Genomic DNA, 27899 nt, shown 5'->3' with positions numbered 1-27899 from the left:
TCTTTGACAGTTGTGTCGATGATTTCTATGGAATCTTCTGCTCCTGAGATTCTCTCTTCTATCTCTTGTATTCTGTCGGTGATGCTTGTATCTACGACTCCTTGTCTCTTCCTTTGGTTTTCTATATCCATGGTTGTTTCCCTGTGTTCTCTCCTCATTGCTTCTATTTCCATTTTTAATTCCTTCAACTGTTTGCTTTTGGTTTCCTGGAGTTCTTTCAGGGATTTTTGTGATTCCTCTCTATAGGCTTCTACTTGTTCATTTATCTTTTCCTGCGTTTCTCTAAGGTAGTTCTTCATGTCTTCTTTGTATTCCTTGAATTCAGGGAGGATGCCAAAACTTCTATGGAAAAGACATTTGTGGAATAGATTTTAATTGTGATCCAGTGGTGTTACTGTCACCAGGTTAGACGTCATTACTCCTCCTGACCATTCTCCTAAAAAGATATGGTACTCATGGTCTTGTAGTTTTGGATCTTCCTTCTCATGAGGATGAAAGTGTCAGAGTCATTCTATCCATTCACCAAGAATCTTGTGAAACATCCTTTTGCTATTCTGCTGCCACAGTGTTTCGTTCTCTAGTTTGATATGTTGTGTTGTACAAGACAGGGCTGGGTGATATGAAGGCCGAGTGTCAAGTTACTGAGGTCACTTGTTAGCTTTTTCCAGGAGGATGACTGATAAATTGCTTCTGTCCCAGTTCACACAGAGACACTGGATGTATTCCCCACACACTTCTTACAGGAGTGGCATTCACCTCTGAATACCACCTCATCTGTATCTCCTAGGGAAGAGGTTTTCTTTTTCTGATCAGGTTTGCAGGGTATCACAAACCTTATTTGTTTCTTTTCCTTGAATACAACTATCTTCAGTTTCTTTTGAGGTGATTTTGAATTCTCTCTACTTTGCTGTACTTCCAACTTTCTAATGGAAGAACACATATTAGAAACAAAAAGAGTCTATTGAAAATAGCTCATGCTGCACACACTCTTAGAAAACCTATGCACATGTGTATACGCCTACAGCAGAATAGCAAAAGGATGTTTCACAAGATTCTTGGTGAATAGATAGAATGACTCTGACACTTTCATCCTCATAAGAAGGAAGATCCAAAACTACAAGACCATGAGCACCACATCTTTTTGGGAGCATGGTCAGGAGGAGTAATGACGTCTAACCTGGTGACAGTAATACCACTGGATCACAATTCAAATCCATTCCACAAATGTCTTTTCCATAGTAGTTTTGGCATCCTCCCTGAATTCAAGGAATTCAAGGAAGACATGAAGAACTACCTTAGAGAAACGCAGGAAAAGATAAATGAACAAGTAGAAGCCTATAGAGAGGAATCACAAAAATCCCTGAAAGAACTCCAGGAAACCAAAAGCAAACAGTTGAAGGAATTAAAAATGGAAATAGAAGCAATGAAGAAAGAACACAGGGAAACAACCTTGGATATAGAAAACCAAAGGAAGAGACAAGGAGCCGTAGATACAAGCATCACCGACAGAATACAAGAGATAGAAGAGAGAATCTCAGGAGCAGAAGATTCCATAGAAATCATCGAAATTTTTGTTTTTAAAACCATTATAGATAGATAGATACATAGATACAGAAGAATCTGAACTTGTAGAACCTTCTTCATCTAGTCAGTTCCCCTGATAGTTTACCTTCGAATAATAAAATCCATCAACAGTAGGGCACAGATAGTGGTTTAAAGGATATGTAGAAGTTTTTGGACTCTATCTTATGTGCCAAAGCATGCAAGCACCACCTAAACCAATTGTCATATGTGTCCCATTGGGAAGCTCTGCTTCTTGCTAGTTTTTATGATGATACCCAGTAGGGTACGTAAGACTGGCGCAGCATACAGAATTGTTTACAATTTCTGTAATCATTTCATTTCAAGAATGTCATATAAAAATAGTTGGTGTTGGCGTTTTCTGCTCTTCACCATGTGCTTAGTTATCCATACTTGACTGTATATGTCTAAACACCCATTGTTAGGAATGCAACTTGTGGACAAATTGCTTGCACAGTGAGTGGGGGGGGCTCAAGTTTGATTACCCAACACCCCAATTAGTAAAAAAAAAAGATCCAACCTCTGCCCTACTCCTTTGCTTTGCTCTGTTCCATACCATGATTTTGATGTACCACTGTTTCTTTTGCCCAGTTGCCACCTGGGTACTTCTGTTCCAGAAATTGGCTAGCTAATAGGAATACAGGTCTATGAACAATGGAATGAAAGGTTTTGTGTGGACATCAGCTTTATTGGGACCATGACTGAACAGTTCAATCTCTGAGTGACAAGGCTCATGTAGAATTTCATTCACTAGAATTTAACAACCCCTGAAACCACTTGTAAAATTTAGGTGGTCTGATTGGGCCAATCTATGAACTGTAGGATATAGAATCTGAATTGTGGGAACAACAACACCCACTTAATCTATCTAATATCAATATGCAGTGGTTTTATAAGTCAAACACATTTATTGCAGTAACTGTGGGAGAGTAAGTAAACAAGGGCTGTATGTTGTGTACTCTAGGATTTAGGTAGAAAATTAGGAGTTTGAAAAAAGGTAACTTTTTTTTTGTTCTTAGTCATTTCTTTTTTTTGAATAAACAACAATTTTAATTTTTTTTAAAAGTTCAAATAGCATTTTCTCAAAACTTCATCCCTAAACATGCTCTCTGCTCTGAGATGTTCCTTATTTTATTCCCAGTGTGAATTTTTAAAAGTTCTTATACATTTTCATTTATCCAACTTAGAATTTTTTTTTTACTCTTGTGGTACCTGGCACATTTTTTTTTAAAAATTAGCTTCTCAATCATCATCTGGAAAGAAAACATTCTGAGCAACATCATTAAAAACAGCTCTGATAAAGCACGGTCACTACTACGTATCATAAAGCAGGTACAAGGTATTTTACATCCACAGAGGTATGATACAGTACTGTCCTACATCTATAATACTAGAGGATACAATTTAAAAGGCATTATTTGAGACTTGATTCTACTTTTCCAGCAGAGGGCCCAAAGGATGGTGTGACACAGCTTTGTAAAGAAACATACTCTAGACAGGATTTCCTTTCACTAGTGGCACAGTTCTAAGGATTCATTCTCTCCATGAATGTCAGCTAAAACCGTTATTAAAAAATGAAATATCCCTAAAACAAAACCATATAACCACCGGATTCACATGAAGATGACCTAGTGGAGACAAGCTGGAACTCACCTTACCAACAAGCTATCAAATCTGTTATGTTTAAACAGTGAGACCTCCAAGGAAGGAGATGCCAAGTAGTGCTTCAAAGCTTTGGACCACAATCAAACACAGCATCCTTTTCAACAGAAGCAGAAGCTCATCTGAATATGCTCAAGGATGCTGACATCAACATTTAATCATCTCCTCACTCATCCAGGAAGAAGGGGAGATCAGTTACTACTGTACTTTATTGTGTTCAACCAAATCATTATGTTACAAAAATAGCAAGCTGCCATAATAAAAAATAAGGCTCCTCTATCCAGCACCAGATAGCATCATTTTACTTTCAAGCCTAGAAATTGCACACTTGTATCTAAACCAACCGAAGATGAGGATTGAGAGTTCATCTTGGTGGATTTTTCCTTTGATGAATATGAAGTGTCCTTCCTTATCTTTTTTGATGACTTTTAATTGAAAATTGATTTTATTTGATATTAGAATGGCTACTCCAGCTTGCTTCTTCTGACCATTTGCTTGGAAAGTTGTTTTCCAGCCTTTCACTCTGAGGTAGTGTCTGTCTTTGTCTCTGAGGTGTGTTTCCTGTAGGCAGCAGAATGCAGGGTCCTCATTGCGTATCCAGTTTGTTAATCTATGTCTTTTTATTGGGGAGTTGAGGCCATTGATGTTGAGAGATATTAAGGAATAGTGATTATTGCTTCCTGTTATATTCATATTTGGATGTGAGGTTATGTTTGTGTGCTTTCATTCTTCTTGTTTTGTTGCCAAGACGATTAGTTTCTTGCTTCTTCTAGGGTATAGCTTGCCTCCTTGTGTTGGGCTTTACCCTTTATTATCCTTTGTAGTGCTGGATTTGTAGAAAGATATTGTGTAAATTTGGTTTTTGTCCTGGAATATCTTGGTTTCTCCATCTATGTTAATTGAGAGTTTTGCAGGATACAGTAACCTGGGCTGGCATTTGTGTTCTCTTAGGGTCTGTATGACATCTGTCCAGGATCTTCTGGCCTTCATAGTTTCTGGCGAAAAGTCTGGTGTGATTCTGATAGGTCTGCCTTTATACGTTACTTGACCTTTTTCCCTTACTGCTTTTTTTTTCTTTTAAAAAATAGAGAATTTAATGTCAGCAGAGCAATATTTTTTATAAATCGCACATTTTGTACAATGAATTAGACAATATCCTTCCTTCCTTCCTGTTTTGTGTCATGATTTATGTCTACTAAAGCTAAACCAGAAATAAAGTTTCAAGCAAAGTGATTTATTAGATTGGTGCTGTGGGTTGAATTTTGTCCCTAAATTTATATTAATTTCGTCTCACTAAATTTATTTGTTGAAGTTCTAATGCCATCCCAAACTGTAATCATACTGGAGCTGAGGTGCTTTTGCAGGATGGGGTATTGAGGGTGGGTCTTAATCAAATACAAATAGTGTCATTATAAAAAGAAAAAAATACCTATTTCTTTTGTTTAAAGAGAACTCAGTTTTCTCAGTTTTACATTTTATTTGTGTGTGTGTGTGTGTGTGTGTGTGTGTGTGTGTGTGTGTGTGTGTGTCCTTTGGATGGAACTTGGGTCTAAAGGCACTTGCCACCAAGCCACATGGGTACTGACACAAGAGCATCTTCAAGTTGGAGCAGAGGCTTCTGCAGCAGCCAGTCAACATCTTTTTTTTTAAATCTTTTTACCATTCTTTTTTTTTTAATTTAGAGAATACTTTATTAGTTTTTGTAATCAAACCCACGTATATAAGACCTTACATATTTAATACAGTGTGTTACCCCTGTACAAATGGAAAAAACTTAAGTTCAACATTTCTAGACCAATATGGCTGTTAATTTCTGTACAGTGCCAACTCAACACAGTAAACGGGGATACTTTTTTCCAAAGTTGACAGCACAGGTAAAGTTTCAAAAAATTCAAATTATATATCTGTATATATATATATATTTATATTTATATAAAAAGACCAATAATAGCAGGGTGTTATGCATCAACAGCAGCAACAGCTTTTCCAGGTTCTGCAGTCATCTGAACAAAACTGTAGAGACATCCAGCACCCTCCATTAAAAAAAAAAAGTAAAAAAACAAAACCCGAGAAAAGACCACAGTTCTGTTACTCTTGTGGTACCTGGCACAATTTTTTTTTTAAATTAGCTTCTCAATCATCATCTGGAAAGAAAACATTCTGAGCAACATCATTAAAAACAGCTCTGATAAAGCACGGTCACTACTACGTATCATAAAGCAGGTACAAGGTATTTTACATCCACAGAGGTATGATACAGTACTGTCCTACATCTATAATACTAGAGGATACAATTTAAAAGGCATTATTTGAGACTTGATTCTACTTTTCCAGCAGAGGGCCCAAAGGAGGGTGTGACACAGCTTTGTAAAGAAACATACTCTAGACAGGATTTCCTTTCACTAGTGGCACAGTTTTAAGGATTCATTCTCTCCATGAATGTCAGCTAAAACCGTTATTAAAAAAATGAAATATCCCTAGAACAAAACCGTATAACCACCGGATTCACATGAAGATGACCTAGTGGAGACAAGCTGGAACTCACCTTACCAACAAGCTATCAAATCTGTTATGTTTAAACAGTGAGACCTCCAAGGAAGGAGATGCCAAGTAGTGCTTCAAAGCTTTGGACCACAATCAAACACAGCATCCTTTTCAACAGAAGCAGAAGCTCATCTGAATATGCTCATGGATGCTGACATCAACATTTAATCATCTCCTCACTCATCCAGGAAGAAGGGGAGATCAGTTACTACTGTACTTTACTGTGTTCCACCAAATCACCATGTTACAAAAATAGCAAGCTGCCATAATAAAAAATAAGGCTCCTCTATCCAGCACCAGATAGCATCATTTTACTTTCAAGCCTAGAAATTGCACACTTGTATATAAACCAATCGAAGATGAGGATTGAGAGTTCATCTTGGTGGATTTTTCCTTTGATGAATATGAAGTGTCCTTCCTTATCTTTTTTGATGACTTTTAATTGAAAATTGATTTTATTTGATATTAGAATGGCTACTCCAGCTTGCTTCTTCTGACCATTTGCTTGGAAAGTTGTTTTCCAGCCTTTCACTCTGAGGTAGTGTCTGTCTTTGTCTCTGAGGTGTGTTTCCTGTAGGCAGCAGAATGCAGGGTCCTCATAGCGTATCCAGTTTGTTAATCTATGTCTTTTTATTGGGGAGTTGAGGCCATTGATGTTGAGAGATATTAAGGAATAGTGATTATTGCTTCCTGTTATATTCATATTTGGATGTGAGGTTATGTTTGTGTGCTTTCATTCTCTTAGTTTTGTTGCCAAGACGATGAGTTTCTTGCTTCTTCTAGGGTATAGCTTGCCTCCTTATGTTGGGCTTTACCATTTATTATCCTTTGTAGTGCTGGATTTGTAGAAAGATATTGTGTAAATTTGGTTTTTGTCCTGGAATATCTTGGTTTCTCCATCTATGTTAATTGAGAGTTTTGCAGGATACAGTAACCTGGGCTGGCATTTGTGTTCTCTTAGGGTCTGTATGACATCTGTCCAGGATCTTCTGGCCTTCATAGTTTCTGGCGAAAAGTCTGGTGTGATTCTGATAGGTCTGCCTTTATACGTTACTTGACCTTTTTCCCTTACTGCTTTTTTTTTCTTTTAAAAAATAGAGAATTTAATGTCAGCAGAGCAATATTTTTTATAAATCGCACATTTTGTACAATGAATTAGACAATATCCTTCCTTCCTTCCTGTTTTGTGTCATGATTTATGTCTACTAAAGCTAAACCAGAAATAAAGTTTCAAGCAAAGTGATTTATTAGATTGGTGCTGTGGGTTGAATTTTGTCCCTAAATTTATATTAATTTCGTCTCACTAAATTTATTTGTTGAAGTTCTAATGCCATCCCAAACTGTAATCATACTGGAGCTGAGGTGCTTTTGCAGGATGGGGTATTGAGGGTGGGTCTTAATCAAATACAAATAGTGTCATTATAAAAAGAAAAAAAATACCTATTTCTTTTGTTTAAAGAGAACTCAGTTTTCTCAGTTTTACATTTTATTTGTGTGTGTGTGTGTGTGTGTGTGTGTGTGTGTGTGTGTGTGTGTGTGTGTCCTTTGGATGGAACTTGGGTCTAAAGGCACGTGCCACCAAGCCACATGGGTACTGACACAAGAGCATCTTCAAGTTGGAGCAGAGGCTTCTGCAGCAGCCAGTCAACATCTTTTTTTTTAAATCTTTTTACCATTCTTTTTTTTTAATTTAGAGAATACTTTATTAGTTTTTGTAATCAAACCCACGTATATAAGACCTTACATATTTAATACAGTGTGTTACCCCTGTACAAATGGAAAAAACTTAAGTTCAACATTTCTAGACCAATATGGCTGTTAATTTCTGTACAGTGCCAACTCAACACAGTAAACGGGGATACTTTTTTCCAAAGTTGACAGCACAGGTAAAGTTTCAAAAAATTCAAATTATATATCTGTATATATATATATATTTATATTTATATAAAAAGACCAATAATAGCAGGGTGTTATGCATCAACAGCAGCAACAGCTTTTCCAGGTTCTGCAGTCATCTGAACAAAACTGTAGAGACATCCAGCACCCTCCATTAAAAAAAAAAAGTAAAAAAACAAAACCCGAGAAAAGACCACAGTTCTGTTACTCTTGTGGTACCTGGCACAATTTTTTTTTTAAATTAGCTTCTCAATCATCATCTGGAAAGAAAACATTCTGAGCAACATCATTAAAAACAGCTCTGATAAAGCACGGTCACTACTACGTATCATAAAGCAGGTACAAGGTATTTTACATCCACAGAGGTATGATACAGTACTGTCCTACATCTATAATACTAGAGGATACAATTTAAAAGGCATTATTTGAGACTTGATTCTACTTTTCCAGCAGAGGGCCCAAAGGAGGGTGTGACACAGCTTTGTAAAGAAACATACTCTAGACAGGATTTCCTTTCACTAGTGGCACAGTTTTAAGGATTCATTCTCTCCATGAATGTCAGCTAAAACCGTTATTAAAAAAATGAAATATCCCTAGAACAAAACCGTATAACCACCGGATTCACATGAAGATGACCTAGTGGAGACAAGCTGGAACTCACCTTACCAACAAGCTATCAAATCTGTTATGTTTAAACAGTGAGACCTCCAAGGAAGGAGATGCCAAGTAGTGCTTCAAAGCTTTGGACCACAATCAAACACAGCATCCTTTTCAACAGAAGCAGAAGCTCATCTGAATATGCTCATGGATGCTGACATCAACATTTAATCATCTCCTCACTCATCCAGGAAGAAGGGGAGATCAGTTACTACTGTACTTTACTGTGTTCCACCAAATCACCATGTTACAAAAATAGCAAGCTGCCATAATAAAAAATAAGGCTCCTCTATCCAGCACCAGATAGCATCATTTTACTTTCAAGCCTAGAAATTGCACACTTGTATATAAACCAATCGAAGATGAGGATTGAGAGTTCATCTTGGTGGATTTTTCCTTTGATGAATATGAAGTGTCCTTCCTTATCTTTTTTGATGACTTTTAATTGAAAATTGATTTTATTTGATATTAGAATGGCTACTCCAGCTTGCTTCTTCTGACCATTTGCTTGGAAAGTTGTTTTCCAGCCTTTCACTCTGAGGTAGTGTCTGTCTTTGTCTCTGAGGTGTGTTTCCTGTAGGCAGCAGAATGCAGGGTCCTCATAGCGTATCCAGTTTGTTAATCTATGTCTTTTTATTGGGGAGTTGAGGCCATTGATGTTGAGAGATATTAAGGAATAGTGATTATTGCTTCCTGTTATATTCATATTTGGATGTGAGGTTATGTTTGTGTGCTTTCATTCTCTTAGTTTTGTTGCCAAGACGATGAGTTTCTTGCTTCTTCTAGGGTATAGCTTGCCTCCTTATGTTGGGCTTTACCATTTATTATCCTTTGTAGTGCTGGATTTGTAGAAAGATATTGTGTAAATTTGGTTTTTGTCCTGGAATATCTTGGTTTCTCCATCTATGTTAATTGAGAGTTTTGCAGGATACAGTAACCTGGGCTGGCATTTGTGTTCTCTTAGGGTCTGTATGACATCTGTCCAGGATCTTCTGGCCTTCATAGTTTCTGGCGAAAAGTCTGGTGTGATTCTGATAGGTCTGCCTTTATACGTTACTTGACCTTTTTCCCTTACTGCTTTTTTTTTCTTTTAAAAAATAGAGAATTTAATGTCAGCAGAGCAATATTTTTTATAAATCGCACATTTTGTACAATGAATTAGACAATATCCTTCCTTCCTTCCTGTTTTGTGTCATGATTTATGTCTACTAAAGCTAAACCAGAAATAAAGTTTCAAGCAAAGTGATTTATTAGATTGGTGCTGTGGGTTGAATTTTGTCCCTAAATTTATATTAATTTCGTCTCACTAAATTTATTTGTTGAAGTTCTAATGCCATCCCAAACTGTAATCATACTGGAGCTGAGGTGCTTTTGCAGGATGGGGTATTGAGGGTGGGTCTTAATCAAATACAAATAGTGTCATTATAAAAAGAAAAAAAATACCTATTTCTTTTGTTTAAAGAGAACTCAGTTTTCTCAGTTTTACATTTTATTTGTGTGTGTGTGTGTGTGTGTGTGTGTGTGTGTGTGTGTGTGTGTGTGTGTCCTTTGGATGGAACTTGGGTCTAAAGGCACGTGCCACCAAGCCACATGGGTACTGACACAAGAGCATCTTCAAGTTGGAGCAGAGGCTTCTGCAGCAGCCAGTCAACATCTTTTTTTTTAAATCTTTTTACCATTCTTTTTTTTTAATTTAGAGAATACTTTATTAGTTTTTGTAATCAAACCCACGTATATAAGACCTTACATATTTAATACAGTGTGTTACCCCTGTACAAATGGAAAAAACTTAAGTTCAACATTTCTAGACCAATATGGCTGTTAATTTCTGTACAGTGCCAACTCAACACAGTAAACGGGGATACTTTTTTCCAAAGTTGACAGCACAGGTAAAGTTTCAAAAAATTCAAATTATATATCTGTATATATATATATATTTATATTTATATAAAAAGACCAATAATAGCAGGGTGTTATGCATCAACAGCAGCAACAGCTTTTCCAGGTTCTGCAGTCATCTGAACAAAACTGTAGAGACATCCAGCACCCTCCATTAAAAAAAAAAGTAAAAAAACAAAACCCGAGAAAAGACCACAGTTCTGTTACTCTTGTGGTACCTGGCACAATTTTTTTTTTAAATTAGCTTCTCAATCATCATCTGGAAAGAAAACATTCTGAGCAACATCATTAAAAACAGCTCTGATAAAGCACGGTCACTACTACGTATCATAAAGCAGGTACAAGGTATTTTACATCCACAGAGGTATGATACAGTACTGTCCTACATCTATAATACTAGAGGATACAATTTAAAAGGCATTATTTGAGACTTGATTCTACTTTTCCAGCAGAGGGCCCAAAGGAGGGTGTGACACAGCTTTGTAAAGAAACATACTCTAGACAGGATTTCCTTTCACTAGTGGCACAGTTTTAAGGATTCATTCTCTCCATGAATGTCAGCTAAAACCGTTATTAAAAAAATGAAATATCCCTAGAACAAAACCGTATAACCACCGGATTCACATGAAGATGACCTAGTGGAGACAAGCTGGAACTCACCTTACCAACAAGCTATCAAATCTGTTATGTTTAAACAGTGAGACCTCCAAGGAAGGAGATGCCAAGTAGTGCTTCAAAGCTTTGGACCACAATCAAACACAGCATCCTTTTCAACAGAAGCAGAAGCTCATCTGAATATGCTCATGGATGCTGACATCAACATTTAATCATCTCCTCACTCATCCAGGAAGAAGGGGAGATCAGTTACTACTGTACTTTACTGTGTTCCACCAAATCACCATGTTACAAAAATAGCAAGCTGCCATAATAAAAAATAAGGCTCCTCTATCCAGCACCAGATAGCATCATTTTACTTTCAAGCCTAGAAATTGCACACTTGTATATAAACCAATCGAAGATGAGGATTGAGAGTTCATCTTGGTGGATTTTTCCTTTGATGAATATGAAGTGTCCTTCCTTATCTTTTTTGATGACTTTTAATTGAAAATTGATTTTATTTGATATTAGAATGGCTACTCCAGCTTGCTTCTTCTGACCATTTGCTTGGAAAGTTGTTTTCCAGCCTTTCACTCTGAGGTAGTGTCTGTCTTTGTCTCTGAGGTGTGTTTCCTGTAGGCAGCAGAATGCAGGGTCCTCGTTGCGTATCCAGTTTGTTAATCTATGTCTTTTTATTGGGGAGTTGAGGCGATTGATGTTGAGAGATATTAAGAAATAGTGATTATTGCTTCCTGTTATATTCATATTTGGATGTGAGGTTATGTTTGTGTGCTTTCATTCTCTTTGTTTTGTTGCCAAGACGATGAGTTTCTTGCTTCTTCTAGGGTATAGCTTGCCTCCTTATGTTGGGCTTTACCATTTATTATCCTTTGTAGTGCTGGATTTGTAGAAAGATATTGTGTAAATTTGGTTTTTGTCCTGGAATATCTTGGTTTCTCCATCTATGTTAATTGAGAGTTTTGCAGGATACAGTAACCTGGGCTGGCATTTGTGTTCTCTTAGGGTCTGTATGACATCTGTCCAGGATCTTCTGGCCTTCATAGTTTCTGGCGAAAAGTCTGGTGTGATTCTGATAGGTCTGCCTTTATATGTTACTTGACCTTTTTCCCTTACTGCTTTTAATATTCTTTCTTTATTTTGTGCGTTTGGTGTTTTGACAATTATGTGACGGGAGGTGTTTCTTTTCTGGTCCAATCTATTTGGAGTTCTGTAGGCTTCTTTTTTTTCTTTTTAAAGATTTATTTATTTATATATGTGAGTACACTGTCACTGTCTTCAGACACACCAGAAGAGGACATCAGATCTCATTACAGATGGTTGTGAGCCACCATGTGGTCGCTGGGATTTGAACTCAGGACCTCTGGTAGAGCAGTCAGTGCTCTTAACCACGGAGCCATCTCTCCAGCCCTCTGTAGGCTTCTTGTATGCCTATGGGTATCTCTTTTTTTAGGTTAGGGAAGTTTTTTTCTATGATTTTGTTGAAGATATTTACTGGTCCTTTGAGCTGGGAGTCTTCACTCTCTTCTATACCTATTATCCTTAGATTTGATCTTCTCATTGAGTCCTGGATTTCCTGTATATTTTGGACCAGTAGCTTTTTCCGCTTTACATTATCTTTGACAGTTGAGTCAATGATTTCTATGGAATCTTCTGCTCCTGAGATTCTCTCTTCCATCTCTTGTATTCTGTTGGTGAAGCTTGTATCTACAGCTCCTTGTCTTTTCTTTTGATTTTCTATGTCCAGGGTTGTTTCCATGTGTTCTTTCTTGATTGCTTCTATTTCCATTTTTAATTCCTTCAACTGTTTGATTGTTTTTTCCTGTAATTCTTTCAGGCATTTTTGCAATTCCTCTCTGTAGGCTTCTACTTGTTTTCTAAGGGAGTTCTTTATGTCTTTCTTGAAGTCCTCCAGCATCATGATCAAATATGATTTTGAAACTAGATCTTGCTTTTCTGGTGTGTTTGGATATTCCGTGTTTATTTTGGTGGGAGAATTGGGCTCCGATGATGCCATGTAGTCTTGGTTTCTGTTGCTTGGGTTCCTGCGCTTGCCTCTCGCCATCAGATTATCTCTAGTGTTACTTTGTTCTGCTATTTCTGACCGTGGTTAGACTGTCCTATAAGCCTGTGTGTCAGGAGTGCTGTAGACCTGTTTTCCTGTTTTCTTTCAGCCAGTTATGGGGACAGAGTGTTCTGCTTTCGGGCGTGTAGTTTTTCCTCTCTACAGGTCTTCAGCTGTTCCTGTGGGCCTGTGTCTTGAGTTCACCAGGCAGGTTTCTTGCAGGGGAAAAGTTGGTCCTACCTGTGGTTCCAAGGCTCAAGTTTGCTCGTGGGGTACTGCCTAATTCCTCTCAGTGGCGGCAGCAATCGGGAAGATCTGCGCCGCTCTTTCCGGGAGCCTCCGTGCACCAGGGTTCCAGATGGCGTTTGGTGTTTTCCTCTGGTGTCTGGACGTGCACAGAGTGCAGTCTCTTCTGGTTTCCCAGGCGCGTCTGCCTCTCTGAAGGTTTAGCTCTCCCTCCCACGGGATTTGGGTGCAGAGAACTGTTTATCCGGTCTGTTTCCTTCAGGTTCCGGCGGTGTCTCAGGCGCAGGGGTCCTGCCGATCCTGGGCCCTCCCCTACGGGAACCCAGAGGCCTTATACAGTTGCCTCTTGGGCCAGGGATGTGGGCAGGGGTGGGCAGTGTTGGTGGTCTCCTCTGCTCTGCAGCCTCAGGAGTGCCCACCTGACCAGGCGGTGAGGTCCCTCTCCCAAGGGGTTTGGGAGCAGAGAGCTGCTGCGGGCCGGGATCCGCGGGTGTCAAAAAGGAAACTTTTGAACTAGAGATATAGATCAGTTGTGGAGATTTTCCTGGCCTGTGAAGATGCCCTGAGTTTAGTCTCCATCAAGGCAAAGAAACATATAACCCTTCATGGAGCAATATATTATCAAAAGTAGTGGTTTCTAGCTGGAGCCTGAACCTCGCTGATCCTGGCCCACAGCTCCCTGCTCCCAAATCCTGTGGGAGAGAGAGCTCATTGCCCAGACAGTTGGGCACTCCTGAGACTGCAGGGCAGGAGAGATTTCCAGTACTGCCCAACGTTGCCCATATCCCTGGCCCAAGAGGAAACTGTATAGGGCCTCTGGGAACAGGAAGATAGGGGCATTCAAGCTGCAGGTGCCCTGAAGTTCCAGACTGCACATGGATCTGAAGGGACCTGGTCAAACAGCCCCTGCACCCAAATCCCGTGGGAGAGAGAACTAGAAATTCAAAGGGGCAGACACGCCTGGGAAGACTACTCTCTGTCCACATTTCTGACGCTAGAGGAAAATGCCTAGAGCCATCTGGGGCCCTTGTGCACAGGGACCCAAGAGAAGGCGGGACAGGTCCTTCTGGATGGTATCCTCACAGAGAGTTGAAACCCAGCCCCAAGAATTTATTTCAGGCCCGAGACCACAGGTAGGACCAACTTTTCTGCTCCAAGTGACCAGCTGGGTAGACTCAGGACACATATCCACAGGAACAGCTGAAGACCAGTAGACAGGAAAGACTACAAGCCTGAAAGCAGAACACTCTGTTTCCATAACTGGCTGAAAGAAAACAGGAAAATAGGTCTACAGCACTCCTGACACACAGGCTTATATCATGGTCTAGCCACTGTCAGAAATAGGAGAACAAGGTAACACCAGAGACAACCTGATGGTGAGAGGCAAGCGCAGGAACCCAAGCAACAGAAACCAAGACTACATGGCATCATCAGAGCCCAATTCTCCCACCAAAGAAAACACTGAATATCCAAACACACCTGAAAAGCAAGACCTAGATCTTAAATCATATTTGATCATGATGTTGGAGGACTTCAAGAAAGACATAAGAACTTCTTTAGAGAAATGCAGGAAAACACAAATAAACAAGCAGAAGCCTATAGGAAGGAAATGCAAAAATCCCTGAAAGAATTACAGGATAGCACAAACAAACAGGTGAAGGAATTAAAAATGGAAATAGAAGCAATAAAGAAAGCACAAAGGGAGACAACCCTGGATATAGCAAACCAAAGAAAGAGAAAAGGAGCCATAGATACAACAGAATACAAGAGATAGAAGAGAGAATCTCAGGAGCAGAAGATTCCATAGAAATCATCGACACAAGTGTCAAAGATAATGTCAAACGGAAAAAGCTACTGGTCCAAAACATACAGGAAATCCAGGACACAATGAGATGATCAAATCTAAGGATAATAGGTATAGAAGAGAGAGACGACTCCCAAATTGAGGAACCAATAAATATCTTCAACAAAATTGTAGAAGAAAACTTCCCTAACCCAAAGAAAGAGATGCCCATAAACACACAAGAAGCCTACAGAACTCCAAATTGATTGGACCAGAAACTAATCTCCTCCCATCACATAATAGTCAAAACACCAAATGCACAAAACATAGAAGGGATATTAAAGGCAGTAAGGGAAAAAGGTCAAGTAACATATAAAGGCACACCTATCAGCAATCAGACACCGAAGGGAAATCTAAGGGATACTGATTGGAAAGGAAGAATTCAAAATATCACTATTTGAATATGAAATGATAGTATATTTAAGTAATCCCAAAAGTTCCACTAGAGTACTACTAAACCTAATAAACACCTTCAGCAAAGAGGCTGGTATACAATTAACTCAAATAAATCAGTAGTTTTCCTCTACACAAAAGAGAAACAAGCCTAGAAAGAAATTAGGGAAACGACACCTTCATAATAGTCCCAAGCAATATAAAATACCTCGGTGAGACTTTATCCAAGTAAGTGAAAGATCTGTATGATAAAAACTTCACGTCTCTGAAGAAAGAAGTTGAAGATCTCAGAAGATGGAAAGATCACCCACACTCATGGATTGGCAGGATTAATATAGTAAAAATGGTCATTTGACCAAAAGTGATCTAGAGATTCAGTGCAATCCCCATCAAAATTCCAACCTAATTCGTCATCGAGTTAGAGAGAACAGTTTTCAAATTCTTCTGGACTAACAAAAAACCCAGGATAGCTAAAGCTATCCTAAGCAGTAAAAGGACTTCTGGGGGAATCACTATCCCTGAACTCAAACAGTATTACAGAGCAATAGTGATTAAAAACTGCATGGTATTGGTACAGAGACAGACAGATAGACCAGTGGAATAGAATAGAAGACTCAGAAATGAATCCACACACCTATGGTCACTTGGTTTTTGAGAAAGAAGCCAAAACCATCAAATGGAAAAAAGATAACGTTTTCAGCAAATGGTGCTGGTTCAACTGGAGGTGAACATGTAGAAGAATGCAGATCGATCCATGCTTATCACCCTGTACAATGCTTAAGTCCAAGTGGGTCAAGGACTTTCACATCCAACCAGATACACTCAAACTAATAGAAGAAAAAATGGGGAAGCATCTCGAACACATGGGTACTGGAGAAAATTTCCTGAATAAAACACCAATGGCTTATGCTCTAAGATCAAGAATTGACAAATGGGATCTCATAAAATTGCAAAGCTTCAGTAAGGCAAAGGATACTGTTATTAGGACAGAACGGCAACCACCAGATTGGGAAAAGATCTTTACTAATCCTACAACAAATAGAGGGGTTATAACTAAAATATACAAAGAACTCACGAAGTTAGACTTCGGGCGAGATAATCCTATTAAAATTGGGGTTCTGAGCTAAAAAAAATTCACAGCTGAAGAATGTCAAATGGCTGAGAAGCACGTAAAGAAAAGTTCAACATCTTTAGTCATAAGGGAAATGCAAATCAAAGCAACCCTGAGATTTCACCTCACACTTGTTAGAATGGATAAGATCAAAAACTCCTCCGACAGTGGATGCTGGTGAGGATGTGGAGAAAGAGGAACTCTCCTCTGTTGTTGGTGGGATTGCAGACTGGTACAACCATTCTGGAAATAAGTCTGGAGATTCCTCAGAAAATTGGACATTGCACTCACTACCTGAGGACCCAGCTATACCTCTCTTGGGCATATACCCAAAAGATTCTCCAACAAATAACAAGGACACGTGCTCCACTATGTTCATAGCATCTTTATTTATAATACCCAGAAGCTAGAAAGAACCCAGATGCCCTTCAACAGAGGAATGGATGAAGAAAATGTGTTACATCTATGTAATGGTGTACTACTCAGCTATCAAAAACAATGATTTTATGTAGTTCATATTCAAATGGATTTAACTGGAAAATATCATCCTTAGTGAGCTAACCCAATCCCAGGAAAACACACATGATATGTATTCATTGATAAGTGGATATTAGCCAAAATGCTCGAATTACTCTAGATGTACAGAACACATGAAACTCTAGAAGGATGACCAAAATGTGAATGCTTCACTCCTTCTTTAAAAGGGGAACAAGAATACCCTTGGGAGGGAATAGGGAGGCAAAGTTCATAACAGAGGCAGAAGGAAAACCCATTCAGAGCCTGCCCCACATGTGGTCCATACATATACAGCCACCAAACTAGATAAGATGGATGAAGCAAAGAAGTGCAGGCTGATAGGAACCGGATGTAGATCTCTCCTGAGAGACACAGCCAGAATAGAACAAATACATAGGCATATGTCAGCAGCAAACCACTGAACTGAGAACGGGATCCCCATTGAAGGATTCCGAGAAAGGTCTGAAAGAGCTTGAAGGAGCTTGTGACCCCAAATGAACAACAATGCCAACCAACCAGAGCTTACAGTATAAGCCACTACCCAAAGACTTTACATGGACTGACCCTCGGGCTCTAACTGCATAGGTAGCATTGAGTAGCCTAGTAAGGGGAAGGAAGCCCTTGTCCCTGCCAATACTGTACCCCCAGTGAATGGGATTGTTGGGGGGAGAGCAGTATTCAGGTGCAGATGGGGAGGTGAACACCCATAGAGAAGGGGAAAGGGAGGGGTTGGAGGGGATTTTAGCCTTAAAACAGGGAAGAAAATACCAACTGAAGTGTAAATAAGTGGCAGAGGAGACAGTGGCAGTTGTTTCCAGGTTGGGAATTTCTGGCTCTTTTCTCTTCACCTTAAATTTGGGTGTCTTTTATGAATCATCAAAAGCAGCAAAAACCAATGCTAGCAGGCCAGCGTTTTAAAATCAGAAAGAGAGATGAAAAAGAGACTTTTGACCCTACTCATTTTCAAGACTGTATTATTGAAGGTTTAGCTGAAACTGGTACTGATTTCGAAGCAGTAGCTAAGTTTCTTGATGCTTCTGGAGCAAAACTTGACCACAGCAGCTATGCAGAAACACTCTTTGACATTCTGGTGGCTGGAGGAATGGTGGCCCCAGGTGGTACACTGGCAGATGACATGATGCCCACAGATGTCTGTGTCTTTGCAGCACAAGAAGACCTAGAGACCATGCAAGCATTCGCTCAGGTTTTTAACAAGTTATTCAGGTGCTACAAATACCTGGAAAAAGGTTTTGATGATGAAGTTAAAAAGTTACTGCTCGAACCTCGTGGATCCCTGCCCCCAGCTCACTGCTCCCAAACCCTGTGGGAGAGAGAGCTCACCGCCTGGACAGGTGGGCACTCCTGAGACTGCAGAGTGGAAGAGACAACCAACACTGCCCACCCCTGCCCACATCCCTGACCCAAGAGGAAACTGTATACGGCATTTGGGTTCCCGTAGACAAGGGCAGAGGAGCAGCAGGTCCCCTGAGTATGAGAAACCGCTGGTACCTGAAGGGACCGACCAGATAAACAGTTCTCTGCACGCATATCCCGTGGGAGGGAGAGCTAAACCATAAGAGAGGCAGACACGCCTGGGAAACCAGAAGTGACTACACTCTGCCCACATTTCTGACCCCAGAGGAAAACACGCCATCTGGGACCCTGGTGCACGGGGGCTCCCGGAAAGGGAGGCGCAGGTCCTCCTGGTTGCTGCCTCCACAGAGAGTTCATAAGCAACACCCCACGAGGAAACTTGAGCCTCAGGACCACAGGTAAGACAAACTTTCCTGCTCCAAGCGACCTGGCTGGTCACAGGGCACTCAGGAACTCAGGGCACAGGCCCACAGGAACAGCTGAAGACCTGTAGATAGGAAAAACTACACGCCCGAAAGCAGAATACTCTGTTCCCATAACTGGCTGAAAGAAAACAGGAAAACAGGTCTACAGGACTCCTGACACACACGCTTATAGGACAGTCTAGCCACTGTCAGAAATAGCAGAACAAAGTAACACTAGAGATAATCTGAGGGCGAGAGGCAAGCACAGGAACCAAAGCAACAGAAACCAAGACTACATGGCATCATCAGAGCCCAATTCTCCCACCAAAGAAAACACGGAATATCCAAACACACCAGAAAAGCAAGATCTAGATTCAAAATCATATTTGATCATGATGCTGGAGGACTTCAAGAAAGACATGAAGAACTCCCTTAGAGAAATGCAGGAAAACATAAATAAACAAGTAGAAGCCTACAGAGAGGAATCGCAAAAGTCCATGAAAGAATTCCAGGAAAACACAATCAAACAGTTGAAAGAATTACAAATGGAAATAGAAACAATGAAGAAAGAACACAGGGAAATAACCCTGGATATAGGAAACCAAAGGAAGAGACAAGAAGCCATAGATACAAGCATCACCAACAGAATACAAGAGATAGAAGAGAGATTCTCAGGAGCAGAAGATTCCATAGAAATCATCGACTCAACTGTCAAAGATAATGTAAAGCGGAAAAAGTTACTGGTCTAAAACATGCAGGAAATCCAGGATTCAATGAGAAGATCAAACCTAAGGATAATAGGAATAGAAGAGAGTGAAGACTCCCAGCTCAAAGGACCAGTAAATATCTTCAACAAAATCATAGAAGAAAACTTCCCTAACCTGAAGAAAGAGATACCCATAAGCATACAAGAAGCCTATAGAACTCCAAATTAATTGGACCAGAAAAGAAACACCTCCCATCTCATAATAGTCAAAACACCAAATGCACAAAATAAAGAAAGAATATTGAAAGCAGTAAGGGAAAAGGTCAAATAAAATACGAAGGCAGACCTATCAGAATCACACCAGACTTCTCTCCAGAGACTATGAAAGCCAGAAGATCCTGGACAGATGTCACACAGACCCTAAGAAAACACAAATGCCAGCCCAGGTTAATGTATCCTGCAAAACTCTCAATTAACATAGATGGAGAAACCAAGTTATTCCATGACAAAACCAAATTTACACAATATCTTTCCAGAAATCCATTGCTACAAAGGATAATAAATGGTAAAGTCCAACATGAGGAGGCACGCTACACCCTAGAAAAATCAAGAAACTCATCATCTTGGCAACAAAACAAAGAGAAGAAAAGCACACAAACATAACCTCACATCCAAATATGAATGTAACAGGAAGCAAAAATTACTATACCTTTATATCTCTCAATACCAATGGTCTCAACTCCCCATTGGGAGTTGATAGATTAACAAGACATAGATTAACAAACTGGATACTCAATGAGGACCCTGCATTCTGCTGCCTACAAGAAACACACCTCAGAGACAAAGACAGACACTACCTCAGAGCGAACGGCTGGAAAACAACTTTCCAAGCAAATGGTCAGAAGAAGCAAGCTGGATTGGCCATTCTAATATCAAATAAAATCAATTTTCAACTAAAAGTCATCAAAAAATAAGGAAGGACACTTCATATTCATCAAAGACAAATCCACCAAGATGAACTCTCAATCCTAAGTACCTATGCCCCAAATAAAAGGGCACGTGCATACATAAAAGAAACCTTACTAAAGCTCAAAACACACATTGCACCTCACAGAATAATAGTAGGAGATTTCAACACCTGACTCTCATCAGTGGACAGATCATGGAAACAGAAATTAAACAGAGACATAGACAGACTAAGAGAAGTCATGAACCAAATGGACTTAACAGATATTTATAGAACATTCTATCCTAAAGCAAAAGGATATACATTCTTTTCAGCTCCTCATGGTACGTTCTCCAAAATTGACCATATAATTGGTCAAAAAATGGGCTTCAACAGGTACAGAAAGAAAGAAATAACCCCATGCGTGCTATCAGACCACCACGGCCTAAAGCTGGCCTTCAATAACAAAAAGGGAAGAATGCCCACATATTCGTAGGAAGTTGAACAATGCTTTATTCAATGATAACCTGGTCAAGGTTGAAATAAATAAATAAGTTAAAGACTTCTTAGAATTTACTGAAAATGAAGGTACAACATACCCTCACTTATGGGACACAATAAAAGCTGTGCTAAGAGGAAAACTCATAGCTCTGAGTGCCTGCAGAAAGAAACATGAGAGAGCATATATCAGCAGCTTGACAGCACACCTAAAAGCTCTAGAACAAAAAGAAGCAAATACACTCAGGAGGAGTAGAAGGCAGGAAATAATCAAACTCAGAGCTGAAATCAACCAATTAGAAACAAAAAGGACCATAGAACGAATCAGAAGCAAAAGTTGGTTCTTTGAGAAAATCAACAAGATAGATAAACCCTTAGCCAGACTAACGAGAAGACACAGAGAGTGCGTCCAAATTAACAAAATCAGAAATGAAAAGGGAGACATAACTACAGAATCAGAGGAAATTCAAAAAATCATCAGATCTTACTACAAAAGCCTATATTCAGCAAAGCTTGAAAATCTGCAGGAAATGACAATTTCCTACACAGATACCTGGTACCGAAGTTAACTCAGGAACAGATAAACCATTTAAACAACCCCATAACTCCTAAGGAAATAGATGCAGTCATTAAAGGTCTCCCAACCAAAAAGAGCCCAGGTCCAGGCGGGTTTAGTGCAGAATTCTATCAGACCTTCATAGAAGACCTCATACCACTACTATCCAAACTATTCCACAAAATTGAAACAGATGGAGCACTACCGAATTCCTTCTATGAAGCCACAATTACTCTTATACCTAAACCACACAAAGACACAACAAAGAAAGAGAACTTCAGACCAATTTCCCTTATGAATATTGACACAAAAATACTCAATAAAATTCTAGCAAACTGACTCCAAGAGCACATCAAAACAATCGTCCCCCATGATCAAGTAGGCTTCATCCCAGGCATGGAGGGATGGTTTAATATACGGAAAACTATCAACGTGATCCATTATATAAACAAACTGAAAGAACAAAACCATATGATCATTTCATTAGATGTTGAGAAAGCATTTGACAAAATTCAACACCCGTTCATGATAAACGTCCTGGAAAGAAAAGGACTTCAAGGCCCATACCTAAACATAGTAAATCCATATACAGCAAACCAGTTGCTAACATTAAAATAAATGGAGAGAAACTTGAAGCAATCCCACTAAAATCAGGGACAGACAAGGCTGCCCACTCTCTCCCTACTTAATATAGTTCTTGAAGTTCTAGCCAGAGCAATCAGACAACAAAAGGAGATCAAGGGGATACAAATTGGAAAAGAAGCAGTCAAAATATCACTATTTGCAGATGATATGATAGAATATTTAAGTGATCCCAAAAGTTCCACCAGAGATCTACTAAAGCTGATAAACAACTTCAGCAAAGTAGCTGGGTATAAAATTAACTCAAATAAATCAGTAGCCTTCCTCTACACAAAAGAGAAACAAGCCGAGAAAGAAATTAGGGAAACGACACCCTTCCTAATTGTCCCAAATAATAAAAAGTAACTTGGTGTGACTTTAACCAAACAAGTAAAAGATCAGTATAATAAGAACTTCAAGACTCTGAAGAAAGAAATTGAAGAAGACCTCAGAAGATGGAAAGATCTCCCATGCTCATGGATCAGTAGGATTAATATAGTAAAAATGGCCATTTTACCAAAAGCGATCTACAGATTCAATGCAATCCCCATCAAAATACCTATCCAGTTCTTCAAAGAGTTGACAGAACAATTTGCAAATTCATTTGGAATAACAAAAAACCCAGGAGAGCTTAACCTATCCTCAACAATAAAAGGACTTCAGGGGGAATCACTATCCCTGAACTCAAGCAGTATTACAGAGCTGTAGTGATAAAAACTGCATGGTATTGGTAGACAGACAGACAGATAGACCAATGGAACAGAATTGAAGACCCAGAAATGAACCCACACACCAATGTTCACTTGATTTTTGACAAAGGAGCCAAAACCATCCAATGGAAAAAAGATAGCATTTTCAGCAAATGGTGCTGGTTCAACTGAAGGTCAACATGTAGAAGAATGTGGATTGATCCATGCTTATCATCCTGTACAAAGCTTAAGCCCAAGTGCATCAAGGACCTCCACATCAAACCAGATACACTCAAACTAATAGAAGAAAAAGTGGGGAAGCATCTCGAACACATGGACACTGTTGAAAATTTCCTGAACAAAACACCAATGGCTTATGCTCTAAGATCAAGAATTGACAAATGGGATCTCATAAAACTTCAAAGCTTTTGTAAGGCAAAGGACACTGTGGTTAGGACAAAACGGCAACCAACAGATTGGGAAAAGATCTTTACCAATCCTACAACAAATAGATGGCTTATATCCATAATATACAAAGAACTCAAGAAGTTAGACCACAGGGAGACAAATAAGCCTGTTAAAAAATTGGGTTCAGAGCTAAACTAAGAATTCACAGCTGAGGAATGCCGAATGGCTGAGAAACACCTAAAGAAATGTTCAACATCTTTAGTCATAAGGGAAATGTAAATCAAAATAACCCTAAGATTTCTCCTCACAGCAGTGAGAATGGCTAAGATCAAAACTCAGGTGACAGCAAATGCTGGCGAGGATGTGGAGAAAGAGGAACACTCCTCCATTGTTGGTGGGGTTGCGGACTGGTACAAACATTGTGGCAATCAGTCTGATGGTTCCTCAGAAAATTGGACATTGAACTACCCAAGGACCCAGCTATCACTCTCTTGGGCATATACCCAAAAGATTCTCCAACATATAACAAAGACACATGCTCCACTATGTTCATCGCAGCCTTATTTACAATAGCCATTAGCTGGAAAGAACCCATATGCCCTTCAATAGAGGAATGGATACAGAAAATGTGGTACATGTACACAATGGAATATTACTCAGCTATGAAAAACAATGACTTTATGAAATTCGTAGGCAAATGGTTGGAACTGGAAAATATCATCCTGAGTGAGGTAACCCAATCACAGAAAAACACACATGGTTTGCACTCATTGATAAGTGGCTATTAGCCCAAATGCTTGAATTACCCTAGATGCCTACATCACATGAAACTCTAGACGGATGATCAAAATGTGTATGCTTCACTCCTTCTTTAAAAGAGGAGCAAGAATACCCTTGGCTGGGAATAGAGAGGCATAGATTAAAATAGAGACAGAAGGAACACCCATTCAGAGCCTGCCCCACATGTGGCCCATACATATACAGACACCCAGTTAGACATGATGGATGAAGCAAAGAAGTGCAGGCCGACAGGAGCCGGGTGTAGATCTCTCCTGAGAGACACAGCCAGAATACAGCAAATACAGAGGCGAATGCCAGCAGCAAAGTACTGAACTGAGAACAGGACTCCCGTTGAAAGAATCAGATAAAGAACTGGAAGAGCTTGAACGGGCTCATGACCCCATATGAACCACAATGCCAAGGAACCAGAGCTTCCAGGGACTAAGCCACTACCCAAAGACTCTACATGGACTGACCCTGGACTCTGACCTCATAGGTAGCAATGAATATCCTAGCATGATCACTAGTGGAAGGGGAAGCCCTTGGTCCTCCTAAGACTGAACCACCAGTGAACGTGATTGTTGGGGGAGGGCGGCAATGCGGGCAAGATGGGGAGGTGTACACCCAGAAAGAAGGGGAGGGGGAGGGGTTAGGGGGATGTTGGCCTGGAAACCGGGAAAGGGAATAACACTTGAAATGTAAATAAGAAATACTCAAGTTAATAAAAAAATTTTTTTACTGGTCTTCCTGAAGGGATTTTCAGTGTCAGAGAGAAACAAGTTTGCCATGTTGACTGGGGTGCTTCTGGCTAATGGAACCCTCAATGCATTCATTCTTAACAGCCTTTATAATGAAAATTTGGTTAAAGAAGTGGTTTCAGCAGCTTTTGCTGTAAAGATCTTTAAATCATGGATAAATGAGATAGACATCAATGCGGTTGCTGCATGGACAACAGACTGATGGAGCTGTTCTCTGCCAATAAACAAATTGTTGAGCAGTTCAGTAAGTATTTCACTGTTCCAGGCTTGAATGAGGTTTCAGAGTATGTCTGCAACCAGCAGATCATTGGGGCTCAGAAGGAGCTCCAGAAGGATCTTCAGGAGCAGATGTCTCAGGGTCACCCATTCAAGGACATAAGTTTATATGTCAAGGAAGAGATGAAAAAAATAATGACCCATAACCAGTGGTCATTGGGATAGTGTAGTTAAGTGTGATGAGTACTGTGGAGTGGAAAAAAAAGAAGGGCTTTTAGCAGAACAAGTCATCAAGCACTTGAAGCAATACAGCCCTCTACTTGCTGCCTTCACTATTCAAGGTCAGTCTGAGTTGACTCTGTTACTGAAGATTCAGGAGTATTGCTATGACAACATTCACTTCATGAAAGCCTTCCAGAAAATAGTCGTGCTCTTTATAAAGCTGAGGTCCTGAGTGAAGAGCCCATTCTGAATTGGTATAAAGATGCACATGTTGCAAAAGGGAAAAATGTCTTCCTTGAGCAAATGAAGAAGTTTATAGAATGGCTCAAAAATGCTGAGAAGGAATCTGAGTCAGAAGCTGAAGAAGGTGACTGAATTTTGAAACATCCTCAGTAAAGCAAACAGGAGTTGTAGATAAAATGTCATGTCTCATGTGTCCTGGTTCTTACATCTTCCTACCTCCCTATATCAAGCATATAACAAGCATATAAGGGCTTTCATGGAAATTTTTATTTTAATTGTTTTTATGGCTACTGGAAATGTTGGGTTTCTTTTCTGAAACCATGTGTAAGGAACTATAGGAGCCATAGAATTGAATCTGATGTTGCATTGGTTTTCAGTTACCTTCTACTTCCTGTATTTTCTACTGTAATAATGTGATGTAAGGCTTTCCGCAATGAACATTTCACTTTATTTCCTGGTATTTCTATATAAACAGTTTTCAAGATATGATTTGGTTAAAATTAATTTGTTACAAAAATATTCTGTTTGCAAATTAAACTGTAGAAGTGTCCAAAGTCTCAAAAGGCAATGATTTGTGTGATAACTCAGTATGTCCAGAGCCCTGTTCATCAATGAAAATCCTGCAGATGATTGAATCCTTAACATGAATCCTGACATTGGTTATATTTGAGCATTTTCTTATATTTTTAAGAATTAAATTTAATTTTAATTTGTTTATTTCTGGGTTTCACCCTTAGTAAAGCCATGGAGAGCTAACTTGAATTTGAGAACTACACATGGCAGAGGTAGGAAGAAGGAAGCTGAGCCTTTTCTCAGAAACTTCTAGGTTCATTTGCATCTTTCCAGTAGAACAAGTAGATATTCCTTCTACAAACGTTCTACCCCAGGATACAGCTAGAGTCTTAGGAAAGCTTTCCCACAAGGAGTGAGTCAAGGAAATGTTTTGTCACTAACCCATAAGATTGTTGGGAGTGTTTTGGGTGAGCATGTTCTAACAGGATCTGGACACTACTCTACATTTCCTTTTGTGAAGGAAAAGGACAGTCATCAGTGGTCTGCCATTCAGTTGTCTGGGCCTGGCTTCATTCTACTATATACAAGCACCTAATAACTCACCCTAGTTGCCATTTTTTAAATTTCTGTGAGCCAAATACTTCAATTGATTAATCTATTTTAATGGCTGCCTTCATTGCTTTCCTTTTTGCTATCCATTTATAGTTAGTTGGTAGAGGAAAATGTAGCCACCTTTTAGGCAAAGGCTGAAAGTGAACATTTTGAATGTTTTTTTTAATTGGTAAAAGAAAATAGTAAGAATAATGCCACCAGAGACTTGAGTGGAAATTACCCATTTTGAAGGTGCCATTCTTAGAAGCCAAGAATTTGTCATTTAAAGTTTATCTTCAAAATATCATGTAATATAATTTGAAATAAATGTATAGTGACCTTAAGAGCATTATAGCAAAAACATTGGTGGGTGGGGTGAATTTGTAAAATGAATGACTTTGATAAAGTTTTATGCACAGGCAAATGTATTCATTAGATTCTGTGTAGTGATCTGCATCCTTTGTAATTTGTAGTCCTAAAAAGATTTTTTTAAAAATAAAGTCCATCCTTATATTTAGGTTTTATAAATCAGTCTTTTTAGTCCCCTCATAAACCCCATTGGTCCCTAATGGTGTGCTGTCTGTTGTGCTTTCAGATGTCAACTGTATAAGGATTGGTAACAATTTGTCCTTACAACTCGCAAACTAAACACAGATTCTATTGTAGCTAAAACTACATTGCCATTTCTACAACCTTATCCTTGCATGTTACCGCCATTTGAAACACACCCTTTATTATATACTGTGTATCGTCAGAGTGTGGAGTCTTCCAGAACTACATTATGATCTTTGATCATTGATCTTTTCCCCCTTTATACACAGTAGTGCTTACTTAATATAATAGCATGTGGGTAAGGCACTTGTTAGTACAGTGTAAAGAATGAGATTTATGAAATTATTCCCATTTTAAGTTTAAATTCCAACCTATGGCCTCCAATATGTAATGCCTAATAGAGATGTTAAAACTATACTCTGAATCATGATTGGGAAACTGTTGATTGAATTCCTAACTTGGTGTCAGTTTCTAAGGCCTTTAGTGTCTTAGATAGTGTACTGTGTGTATTTAGAATTGATAAGTGTCACCTTACTCTGGGATTACTGTCCTAGAAATATTCTGCTCTTATAAAATTTACAGATACCAAAATGCCACATATTTTGCTCAGCATAACAATTGGTGATGAGGGGAAATACATGTGACCAAGTGTTCAAGCTTTTTCCATTATCCAACCCCCAAGAAACCTTTTCCCCTAATAGCACCCCAATAAGTTTTAATATAGATAACACTAAAAAGAGAAATGTAAATAAGAAATACCCAATTTAATAAAGATGAAGAAAAAAATAAAAGTA

At 39.2% G+C, this 27899-nt stretch overlaps 2 pseudogenes; one reads left to right on the top strand and one right to left on the bottom strand.

The window, feature by feature from the left end:
* Nucleotides 1-506: 506 nt before the first annotated feature.
* Nucleotides 507-940, bottom strand: LOC147998168 (protein FAM156A/FAM156B-like; annotated as a pseudogene).
* Nucleotides 941-17896: 16956 nt separating this feature from the next.
* Nucleotides 17897-25656, top strand: Bzw1-ps3 (basic leucine zipper and W2 domains 1, pseudogene 3; annotated as a pseudogene).
* The last annotated feature ends 2243 nt before the right edge of the window (nt 25657-27899 follow it).

The sequence above is a fragment of the Rattus norvegicus genome, chromosome X, assembly GCF_021556685.1.
Source record: "Rattus norvegicus strain SHRSP/BbbUtx chromosome X, alternate assembly SHRSP_T2T, whole genome shotgun sequence".
NCBI classification, from domain to species: domain Eukaryota; kingdom Metazoa; phylum Chordata; class Mammalia; order Rodentia; family Muridae; genus Rattus; species Rattus norvegicus.
This window is presented reverse-complemented; position numbering and strand designations above follow the sequence as displayed.